The sequence below is a fragment of the Thermobia domestica genome, chromosome 14 (assembly GCF_964235325.1).
Source record: "Thermobia domestica chromosome 14, izTheDome1.hap1.1, whole genome shotgun sequence".
Lineage (NCBI taxonomy): Eukaryota > Metazoa > Arthropoda > Insecta > Zygentoma > Lepismatidae > Thermobia > Thermobia domestica.
In genome coordinates this window covers 158337844-158350202 of record NC_137467.1, presented here as the reverse complement: position 1 = coordinate 158350202, position 12359 = coordinate 158337844, and positions in this window count along the sequence as shown.

Sequence of the window (12359 nt, the reverse complement as noted above, 5' to 3'; positions counted from 1 at the left end):
TGGGCACAAATTGTAATAAATGCCAGAGGAGGATATGCCTTTCTCCTCATGCTGAAAGTTGTCTCAGCTGTAGGCACGGGAACAAATTCTGGGGAAATGGGGAGACATGTCCCCCCCCCAACATAGGAACTAGAGACTCTCCCAATAATCCGATTTGAAAAGTGCTTTTTGCAGATAAGTGTGATGATTTGTGTCCGACTGCCACAAAGGAAAGTGAAATGAAGTTTGTTTCTCTTGGCTTTTCCATTTTTAATGGAAATGAAGGCGTGCGACTGTGTGTGACGTAACCTGATATGAAATCTTATCTCCTCCTCTCCCCTAGGCCCTAGCACGGGAAGAGTATAGACTATCCAATGTCAGTAGAACCCATCTTTTCAGTAAATGCGTATTTAATCTATTTGTAGTATCAGCCTAGGCATCTACTCATGCTTCGTAAGCTAACTACCTCTGTAGCCTATGGAACCCGGAGGTTCAATGCTGCATTCACAAAAGCTCTCCACTGACTTCTATCCTTAACAAACTGGATCCAGTTTCTACTTTGTATTCCTATTTTTACGAGAGCCATCTTAATATTGTCTTCCCATCTGCGCCTAGGTCTTCCTAATAGTCGTTTTCCGATTTGTCTTACCGCTAACACTTTGAAAGCGTTCCTACTTTCTTCCATCCTGGCTATATGTCCTGCCCACCTAAGCCTCTTAGACTTGATGACCCTAACTATGTTTGATAAGCAGTATAATTTACGTAGTTCCTCGTTATGAAGTTTCCCATTCCCATTCCTCTTGGGTCCGAATATTCGTCTGAGCATTTTGTTCTCAGATACTTTACGTCTATGTTCTTCCCTCAGAATAAGCGACCATTCCTCAAAAGAATTCGCGACGACAAGAGATTTTGAACTGAATAATAACACGAATTTCCTGTTTTTAGTCGACATTTAATTTCTTCGTGAATAGGATTTTCGTCTGTTAATATTGATCCTAGATATCCTAAAGTATCCACTCTTCCACTCTATCAAAAGTATTATTTAATATTTTAACTAGAGATGCAAGGGCTCGGAAAAAAACCGGCTTTTTTGGAAAAAACTCGGTTTTTTCTGCTTCGCTTTTTTGCTTGGGAAATTTTGGGCTTTTTTGAAAATTCTGTTTTAAATTGATAAACCAGATTTTGTTTCGCTTCTCTACAACACAAAAAGTCATTTAATTAGTGGTTGGTGCCGATAATAATATAAAACCTCGAAAATAAACCATGAATTTCGAAAAGATATTTCAAACAGTTTTACTTCTCAACATATTTACATTACGAATTCCAAAGGATTAACCAATGTATATAATAAGATTTTTTTAACCTCGTACATACAAAAGTAAGCAGGGTTGGCAAGAACCATGGTTGTTTTTGAAAATGCCAAAAAACCGTTTTTGGGGGGTAGTTTAAACTAGGCTTTTTTGGTTTAAACCAGTTTTTTTTGGGTTTAGATATTTTGCTTTATGTATTTATATTACATATTGACAGAAATAAGTTTGTTTCGCCTTGGTGTTATTATGAAACAATGGGGTTATGCTTGAAGAGGTCACATAAGCTTAAAGAAGTCCGGTCAGTAAATTTCTTAAAATTGAGAAACTCCCGCCCTAGCCATCGGGAAAATCCCGTCATTACTCTTAATGTAAAACAATAACAGAAAAATCCTGTTATTGCTTTGCATGTAAAATTTAAAGGTCAACGTATCATAATCAGTACGCTAAAACTGAGGTATTAAATTACAAATTTAGTACGTACATATCATTGAAAGGTCCAAGCTAATGTTGGAAGCCATCTTAATAATTCAAGCCATCATCCAAGCTAATGTTGGAAGCTACGTAGGCAATCGATAAATTTTGTTAATTTATATCAGTATATTTAAGCAACCTTGGTTTCTTTATAAAACAACAGGCATTCAGGCATGCAGAAATATACAATTTAGTTTCATTTCGTATGTTCAGGCTTAACATCCTTACGTAATACCGAGGTTATCAAGGAGAAGACTTTCGCTTAAAGTTACATCCGAACCGCTACTTTGTTTACGCATGAAAGAAGGGTTGTGGTTCAACCGAGAATTCAACATGGGACACCTTGGTTAAAAGGTGAAAAGGAAATAAAACTAATGCAGATGGTTTGATGTATGGAAACGTCACCATGAAATTCACACGATTTGCATTTTTCGTTCTTTTTAATTTTTTTTCGGTTTAAACCAGTTTATTTTTTAAAAAAGAAGAAAAACAGCTGGTGTAAACCAGCCAACCCTAAAAGTAAATACTTCTTTTTTTAAAAAAATACTCAAATAAGTAGCAAAATTCTATGTAGTATTTTTACTTCAAAATATTCCATACCCTCTTTTTGGAACAAAATAAAATTAAAATAAAACATAAGAAAAATACTTAGATTTATATGATACACTTAAAGGCTGCACATCTAGAGCTTTTGGTTTTGTATATTCTTGAAGTTCTACAGTTTTATATAAGCACCATCACGGTTTACTCAGTCCTCAAGTTTTATGTATTTTTAACAAGAGGGATTCAACATATGAAGCGTGTGAGGTAAGAACATGGTAACCCACAATTTTACTATTTTAAGAAATTAGAAATTTTCTGCTGCACAATCCATTTTGAAAGTCGGAAAGCCTGTTTTTCACATAAGACTATACATGAGGGATTAAACGAAGCGGTATGCGTTGCTGTCTATCTGGTGCTGCATAACTCAGCAATTGAAAATTTGTTAATTACCATGTTCTTGGCTCACACCCTTATATAATTATGGAACTCTCCCCACCCCACCAACACACACAAAAAAAGGACTATGGAATATATTTAAGTTAAGATAAATACAACTGCACAGCACAACAAACATGACTGAGTGGAGCTTTTGCGCTTCTATCGGGAAGTCCGGGATTCAACTTAGCATTCGACTATTCTGACAAAACTTTTCTTCATTCCATCTATGAAGTAGAAATAGTGCGTGTACTGTGAGTTGGCCGACTTCATTTCTTATTGTTTTTAAACCGTTATTACTAATTACCAGCAGTGACGGTTTTGCAAAGGTTAGGGGGGCGGTCTTTCGAACTGAAGCCTGTTCCCCAAAATTACGGAATGTCTAAAACAAACGAATTACCTATTAGTTATGCCTTTACTCATAAACTTTAAGCTGCCGTCAAATAAAAATTACGAATGTTTAGAAAAACTAAACATTAGTAAGAAAAAAACCCTACCAAAATACTTTTCTAAATCCGCCACTGATTCTCAGTATAAAATGATCTTCAAGGTTGTATCCGTAAGATTATCGCTAAATATATAAACGAAACGAAATACAGTATTAGTTATGTCTGTACTCATAAACTTCAAGCTCCTCCCAAATAAAATTAGGACATTTTAGAAAATGAAACAATCAGAGAAACCCGTCCCAAAGTACGTTTCTAAATCCACTACTGATTATTTGTATAAATTGGTATTCAAGGCCGTATCCGGAAAATTATTGCTAAATCGTTGCACAGCTACAGTATAACAGAAATGTGGAAGTACGGTCAGACGAATATATTGAAAAACGTACGCTTTGATGGATATATAGAAAAACGTAAGTTTAACTTTTGCACTAGAAGCTAGAGTACTAAGCTCTTAGAAATGAAACACAGACGACAAACTGAAATGATCCCGAGAAGAAAAAAAATGTCGATAACTCAAAAGTTAAAATAAAGTTAAATAGCCTATAAAATTGCCCTCAAATACTACATTCTTCATGTTAGACTTAATTCGTAAAACATGTGCTCCATCCATCTTGATGGTGAATTTTAGAGCGAAATATGGCATTTAGGTCATGGAATTCTTATCTAACTATAGAATATACTATAAGAAAGCTATTTAGATAGAAAAATCATGAAAATGAAAAAAGCCAAAATTTCCGAAATTCTCGTTTTTTTCCCAAAAAAGCCGGCTTTTTATGTGAAAAAAACCATCGATTCAAAAAAGCCGGCTTTTTTGCATCTCTAATTTTAACGCATTCATAATTTCCCGTATTACGGTCCCGACGCACTTTCATGTATTTAGTTTTCTCTGCATTTACTTCTAAACCCTTGTCCCTGCAAGCTTTTAATAACACCTCTGCATTTCTTTCTATTGTTCTCCTATCATCCCCTATTAAATTTACATCATCAGCGTACGCATAACCTGGTGAACACCGTTCAGCTCTAGGCCCTGGTTGCTATCTTTGATTTTCCTTGTAGCGTATTCCAGGACAAAGTTGAATAATAATGGCGACAACGCATCTCCTTGTTTCAGGCCATTCTCGACGTGAAAGCTCGTGGACAAAAATTTTCCTATCCGGACTTTATTTTGGGATTTATTTAAACATGCTTTAATTGATCTAATTAGCTTTTCCGGCATTCCAAATTCTGTAAGAACGTTGTACAATGTTTCTCTCCTAACCTAGTCGTAAGCCTTTCTAAAATCAATAAATAGTTGATGTACCGGGCTACTGTATTCCCACTTCTTTTCGAGTATTTGGCGAATGGTAAATATTTGGTCGATAGTTGATCGATTTCTTCTAAATCCACACTGATAATCTCCAATAATTTCATCTGCGTATGGGGTCAATCTTGCTAATAGAATGTTCGAAAGGATTTTATAGGATGTTGACAGAAGAGAGATGCCTCGATAATTATTACAGTCAGTTTTGTCGCCTTTCTTGTGGATTGAAACAATGATTGATTCTTTCAACTCTTGTGGCAATTCTTCCTTGTTGTAGATAAGGAGAATGAGTTTGTGTATCTTGTTCCACAATTTTTCGCCTTCAGCTAAAATTAACTCAGCCGGAATTTCGTTTACACCCGGAGATTTGTGTTTCTTTAATTTCTTTATAGCGATTTCTACTTCTATTCGGTTGGGTTCTGGAATATATGGTTCTGCGGTGAGTATCTCCCTTTCTCCACGCACATTTGTTTTTGACTAGGTGTTAAGCAAATCGTCAAAGAAATCTTTCCATCTATTTAAAATGCTATCTGTATCAGTGAAAACTGTTCCATCAGCTTTCTTTAATGTATAAGCACGAGGTTGATAGTCTTCCTTAAATCCGTTGATCTCTTTATACATGTCTCGAATGTTTTTATTTTTACTATTATTTTCAAGTTCTTAAATTTTAGCTGTCAAAAAATCGCGTTTCTTTGTTTGGAAGTTTCCCGCCTGATATCGACGAAATTTTGTGTAGTTATTTCATTCGGATTTTGTAGCCAACATAATTTTGCCTGTTTTCTCTTCTCTGCTAGATCGAACCATGGTTTGTTCCTACGTATTTCCGTGCACCAATTTTGCTTTTGAGAGAGGATGCTTCGTAAGCAAAGAAAAGAATTCAATTGCTGGAATATTTTTCTCCATAATCTTAAGGTTACATCTGTTAACTAAAGAGTGTATGACATGCGTCAGATTTCTGTAACGATTCATGTAGTGTTATTGAGATTATCATCATTTTGCTCAAACAGTATTGTTGCGTCATACATAATTGATATTCTTTCTTCATAGTTTTGGGGAAGTCATTTATATTATTATATTATTATAAAACAATTTTAACGTTGATCTTTGTGGATACCTAATTAGAAATATAGCAATTATAAATATGCGTGTATTCAGATTTAAGAATGTGTTCACGGCAGTGATTTGTAATACTGATATGTACAACTACTTCACCTACATCGCTTAATATATAATATACTCCACAACAGTTGATCAGATTCATCTACCGTTATATGAGTTTCATCTCCCTTCTCTAGAATAAGGCGTACTTAGTATTTTGTTTCGAAATGAAAATGTCTTTATTCAAGCGGGCGAGGTTCAGCCATGGCTGCTCTACCACCTAACCCTTGTCAAAAGAATACAATATTAAACATTACACATCAAAAGGAACAGAAAAAAAAATCTAAAAAAAATACAAGTAAAAGAATAAATCAGAAAATAAACAAGTGGCATATGCAATAAAAAGTATCGATATTGTTGGATTTAGCTAAGCTGTTACATAAAACTGTACATGTCGTAAGTGCCAGAGGCCAGTCGCTGGGATTTCATTAAATGTGATTTTAATGAATTTCGAAATGAATTAAATGACTTTATTTCCGTGAGAGCTTTTGGTATCGCATTCCATACTCTTGGACCTGCTCTAGAAAATGATCCTTGCACTACCTTCAGTTTAAGTCTTTGTACATTGAATTTCTCACTGTTACGCGTAACGTGAGAGTGAATTTGTGACCGCTTTGTAAATTTACAATATAAATATTGTGGGGATTGAGTTTTAAGGATTTTATATATCAGACAACTATAGCGTAGGTATCTTCTTCTCGACATTGTTAAAATATCGTTTCTATTTAGCACTGGTAGGATATGTTCCGATTTCTTTAAGTTAAAGGCAAACCTAATGCACGAGTTCTGTATTTTCTGTATAGTTTTAGAATTGTAAACAGAGAGAGATGGTCCATATACAGCGTCACAGTAGTCTAATAACGATAAAACAAGAACTTGTATGAGATATAATTTCATAGACTGAGATAGAAAGTCTTTGGCTTTGTAAAGTCGACGTAATAAAGTAATAGCTTTATTACACTGAGTAGATATATGATTATTATAGTTTAGTTCCTTATCCAATATGAGTCCTAAGCTTTTCACATGGGTAGAGCAAGAAATATAAGTGTCCATAATTTTTATTTTTAGATCCGCTGCCTTGACTTTACTCAACTGTTGTGAGGTTCCTATAATCGTAAATTTACACTTACTTGGGTTGATGGCAAGAGGGGCTATGCCCAACACAAGGAAGGAAGTCGGAGTGCAATTGCCCATCTGAGTTTGAGAATTAAATATATTTTAATTTATGCATAAATTGAAGTTATAGTGGCAAGAATTGCAGACCGATAAATCCTATATATGATATGATACAAAAACTTATGAGTGAATCTAACCCTTTATTCTATTCATACAAGAAAAAGGAAGCATCCTCTTGGCCTTCCTAACTTCCTTGACTAATTATTCCCCAGGTTTGATTTTCTTTAATTCAAATATTCCCTTCTTTTAAAAATAACTAAACGATATATTTTTTCCTTTATTATAATAACTAAAGTCCTGTCATGTTGATATCCGCGCATGTTGGTGTGGAACACGAGTTTCTCTTATCAACTCCTCTTAGTTTTGGTGTTACTGATGACGGCCGACTTGAATCACAACTGACAACGGTCGATAAAGTATGATAGGCGAAATGAAAGAAAATAACGTCCAGAAAAAGAAACAGAAAAGTAGAAAGGACGAAAGAAAGAACAAAAGAACGCAATTCTTACATGGAATGAAATTTGACAAATACAATATTATTTCTGAACAAAGAGCATAAGAGAATGGAAAGTCAATTGCATTCTTAGAAATGGTAAGAAGGATTATTGTTGTACGTGGAATGCGAAAAACTAACAAATTTATTTCGGGGGGGACTTGAGCCCGATAGCCTCCTAAATACGCCACTGAAGACAATTCTGCTCCTATGATCCTTCACAGCATTGTTTTTCAACTTCATAAATATTTTGAACATCGCTTATGTATATATATATATATATATATATATATATATATATGAGAACGGTCTTACTCGTCCCAACCAATGTTGAAGACAGATTTGCGCCGATGCGTCCTATCCTTATGCCGTGTAAGCTAAAGGATATGGTAATGATAAGAATGAATGAAAAATAGTGTAATGAAGAAAATGGGAGGAGAAGAACCCCGAGAAACATCAGTCACACTGTGTTTGTCCACCACAAAATCCACTTCGCGCGAGGAAATTCTGAAGTTCAGGAAACACAAATATAACATCAATTTATAATTTTTATTGTGAAGATCCGAGAAAGTAGCTGCACAGAGACTGACTTATATACTTGTTTCTCTTTGACAAAATTACAACTGAAGTCATCAGAGTAGATTGTAATTAATTTCTTAATTGTGACACTGTCATCCAAAGTGTTTACTCTGAGAATTGCTTGAAATCTCATTTCTGTACACCGAGATTCCACCTGAGATACGATCTTGTGTACGATTACATCAAAAAGCCAATATTTTAAATTGTTCTTCTCTGATTTCTTCTCGGAGTGGTTCAGTATCAAATGCGGGATTCAATTTCTTACATTGATATGATCTAGATTTTATCTTCAAACGTCCGGAAGAATTAATGGTTGTAACTTAGAGAAATGTAACCTACCCGTTTCTTCTGTCATAGGTTTTATAGTCTTAAATCGTACACAGGGCTCCCTTGTGGCTATGTGGATAGCGTACGCGCCTTTGGTATGGGAGACCCGGGTTCGATTACCGGCGGAAACTCATGTGTATCGGAAACTATGTTAAGTTGTAGGCCCAAGGCTCATAGTCTTCTGCTGAATGGGATGCTTAACTCAAATCCACTCCAATTCGTGTACATTCCATCTTGTTTCAGAAATGCTATGGAGGGATTGCCGACCCTTGTATTTTAATAATCTCTGTGGGACAGATTTGATTTTCAGTCTCAGCGTCCCGTTCATCATCGAGGCTATATGAGACGTGGGCCTACAATTTAACGTGGAATCCGAACCAAATAAGCTCCCGCCAAGAATCGAACCTGGGTCCCTACGCTAACCGCTCATCCACTAGGGAGCTCTTTGTGTGGACTTGAAAATACCCCAGTAACTATACATAAGTCACTAAATTTTTGTATTACGAATAGACTAAATTTTTCTCCTTTCACCAAAGGTGTTTAAAAGATCGCTAAATCCAGATTTTTAAATCTAATTTTAATTTGATCTCTAGAAAGGTTATGAAATATATACGTATATATATCTCGCGTATCGCGCTCCCTCTAGAACGTTTGGGTCCCCATTTATCGGGATTCCTATACCCCCTTATTGTTAGTCCTGATGATATGCCTAGATTTAACGTTGGCTACACAGTCGAACACAAACAAATTGTAGGCAATATCAATTTTGAAAATGCACTTGGAGAGTTTCTAAGCAAACAAATTATTATATTGAGTGCTTGAACTCGCCTTGAATAAATTTAACTGTGGCGTGAACAGCTGATAGTAACCCAATAACGTGCTTGGGACAATTCGTATTTTATGCATTCTGTTTATAATATAATAGATTTGATCATTATAATACGCTCATCTGGCAACCCTTAGCTTATAAGTCGATTTTGTATAAGTCTTCACGATTGTGGTATAAGATAAGCTACAGAGAACAATACCGTGGCAAACAACACCAAAATTGAGTCATGGCAAACAACACGTAATAGCAATTTGATATTTTGCATGGTTTAGGAGATGTGATAATGAATGTTAATGTTGGCAATACTGCTAAAAGTCGTGAAATGAGGAGAATATGTAGTAATCACGACTCCCAAAAACTGTTGGTCAAGTGTCAAAAGTACGAAAACAAACAACGATCGTTTTAAAAATTTCTCGCAACTACGTCATTTTAAGAAGTATTGCCAACTGTAACAAGTATAGTGTAATGTCCAAGAGGTCGGGCACCCGAAAAATATAACCTCAGTGCAGAAAGGGGGCAATCACTCCAGCAAATAACAAGAACATTCATTTTTAACAGTTATAAATTCATCAAAATTAAGATATAAAAACAAACAAATTATCTCATTGCGTTAGAGCAGGTACGATTTATTGAACTTTTACATCATGTCTCTCCGGTCTTCATAAAATAACCATCTTTTTTTTTTTTAACATATACTGAGTAAACGTTAATGTTATTTTAAATGGTTACCTCGTTCAAATCCTCATGATTTGATTACTTTCTATTAATTACTTTTAGTTTGTTGCTTGATATTCATAAATACTTTCTTTCTGTATGCTTTTTACTAGACTATCCAGTTATTTGATGATAATACAAACAGAGTTCGGTGTTTTCCGTTTGGCAGATTTGTCAATTGGCAGATTTGGTCATTTTCGCGTTTGGCGCATTTGGTAATTGGCAGATTTGGTAATTGGCGGATTTGTCATTTGGCGGATTTGTCCGGGTCCCGCCGAAGCTACGTTCTCAAGGATGAGGCGCGTGAACGATGATGGATATACATCAGTGGGAAAGGGTAACAAAGGGAGTCATCTTTCGTATGCCCTCCCTTATTTTATCAGTCCTAAAGCACTTGAAATTATTTTGCACTAGTAAGCCTAAAATACATCTGGGCATGTATTTTCGGTAATTGTTTAGTGATGAGGCCAACACTAACAAAGATAGAAAACAACATGTACTGCGGGGCTCTAACCCGCCTTTACTTGCTAACGCTAGCTCGGAATGAAATGTTATTAACGTCACATAACTGAATGTGAAAAGAATATCGCAAAAATTCGGTTTAAAACTTGCCCCCCTCCCCAAAGCTGAACAATTGCCGTACTTTCTTTTAGCAATTCATTCATTTTTTTCGATTCAGTGAATCTATTCCTTTGGTTCGTTTATATATATATATATATATATATATATATATATATATATATATATATATATATATATATATATATATATATATATATATATATATATATATAACTAATCTGTTCTAGTTGTATTGGGGCCGCGGTGGCTGAGTGGTAGAGCGTTCACCTCTGATGCTTGGGGTCCCGGGTTCGATCCCAGCCTCCGCCAAGTGAACTTTGTGGTGGACAAACACCGCGTGCGTGAGTTTTCTCGGGGTTCTCCCGTTTCCTCCCCCTCTTCATTCCAGCATTTCATTCATTACTCATCATCACAGTCTCCTTTAGCCTAACCGGCATAATCGTGGGACGTAAAACTCAAAGATTTCATTTCATTTTCTGTTCTAGTTGTTGCGTAAGATTGACATGTATAGCAAGGAATGTGGAGTAAGTAAGTGTGTAAGTAAGTTTAGCTCGCCTTACACCGATGCAACACAGAACGTTTGTGTGGTGCGAGCATGCGTGTCAATGTTAAAAATGAGTAATCAAATATCAGTGTTGTGGCCTACAAGATACACGCATATTGACGTGGTTTGATTTTAAAAAATATATTTCATCTTCTGTTCTTAGGTTGGTGTGAATGAAATGAAAATGAAATGAAATCTTTAAGTTTTACGTCCCACGTTTATGCCGGTTAGGCTAAAGGAGACGGTGATGATGAGAGATGGGTAAAATGATGAAATGAAAAAAGTGGGAGGAAACGGGACAACCCCGAGAAAACCCAAGAGCAGGGTGTTTGTCCACCACAAAGTCCACACGGAGCGAGCTGGATCAAACTAGGGACCCCAAGCACCGGAGGTGAACGCTCTACCACTGAGCCACCGCGCCCCCCAAAGGAGCACAATTGAATGCCGTGTTTGAGATTAAATGAATATTTTTAATAGCTAATGGTATATTTGGTGAGTTATTTTCTGAGTAATGTCTCTAATTTAGGTGGCATACATGCTTATGCAGCTTGCCCATTTTAAGCACAAAATTCGAAACGATCAAGGCCATCCACAATAGTGCAAGCGTTGCTAGTACCACAATCTTATTTTCTAACACCCGACCCTGGAATCGGTTCATTATTTATGATACTTGAGTTGACACTGGTTAAAATTGGATACCTTACACCCCTCGGGTTGGGGAGTATAATCATGAAATAAAAATATCAGAAACGACCAGAAAATAAAACATATATTACTCCAAATTAACACAAATTTGTGTGGCCAGGCTCGTGCACACTCACTATTCTCTTTCCAGCCTTAGAAAAAAGTAGATGTAAACAAACCCACCTGACTACCAGTGGGTCGATGACCAGTGATTGGTTGTTGGACTCACTGCACTAATATCCTACCGCAATATAATCCCTACTAAAATAATAATTTCAAATAAAGATATCTGAATTTATCCTGCATTTTGTGATAATAAACGCAATATATATAATATTTAACAACAGATGTAGCTTTATTTCAACCTCACGCGTATTTGGACATATAGTATTTACTGCGCATGCGTATGCGTTCGCGCGCCTACCCCACTCATTTAAAATTATAGCAGAATGCAGAGTTTCGTGGCGACGATATGTGACAATAATCCATTTTCGTCTCGTGTTATAAAACACAAAAGAGGACACAGAAACAGCGGTAAGCTCGTTTATATAAGGATTTAAGAAAATACATATTTCCAATATAGTGTCAGTGCGTTAATTATTTACCAACCAACTATAGCCTTAACATTGTGGAAATTATACGACGACAGTAAGCTAGCAGACGATCTTGTTGTTCACGTCTCTCACTGCCGAAGCACGTGTGAACCGCGGAGCAATACATTTCGCTTTGTTTATGTCTACTTTGTTCTAAGGCTGGAAAGAGTTTAGAGAGTCAGAACTCATGCGC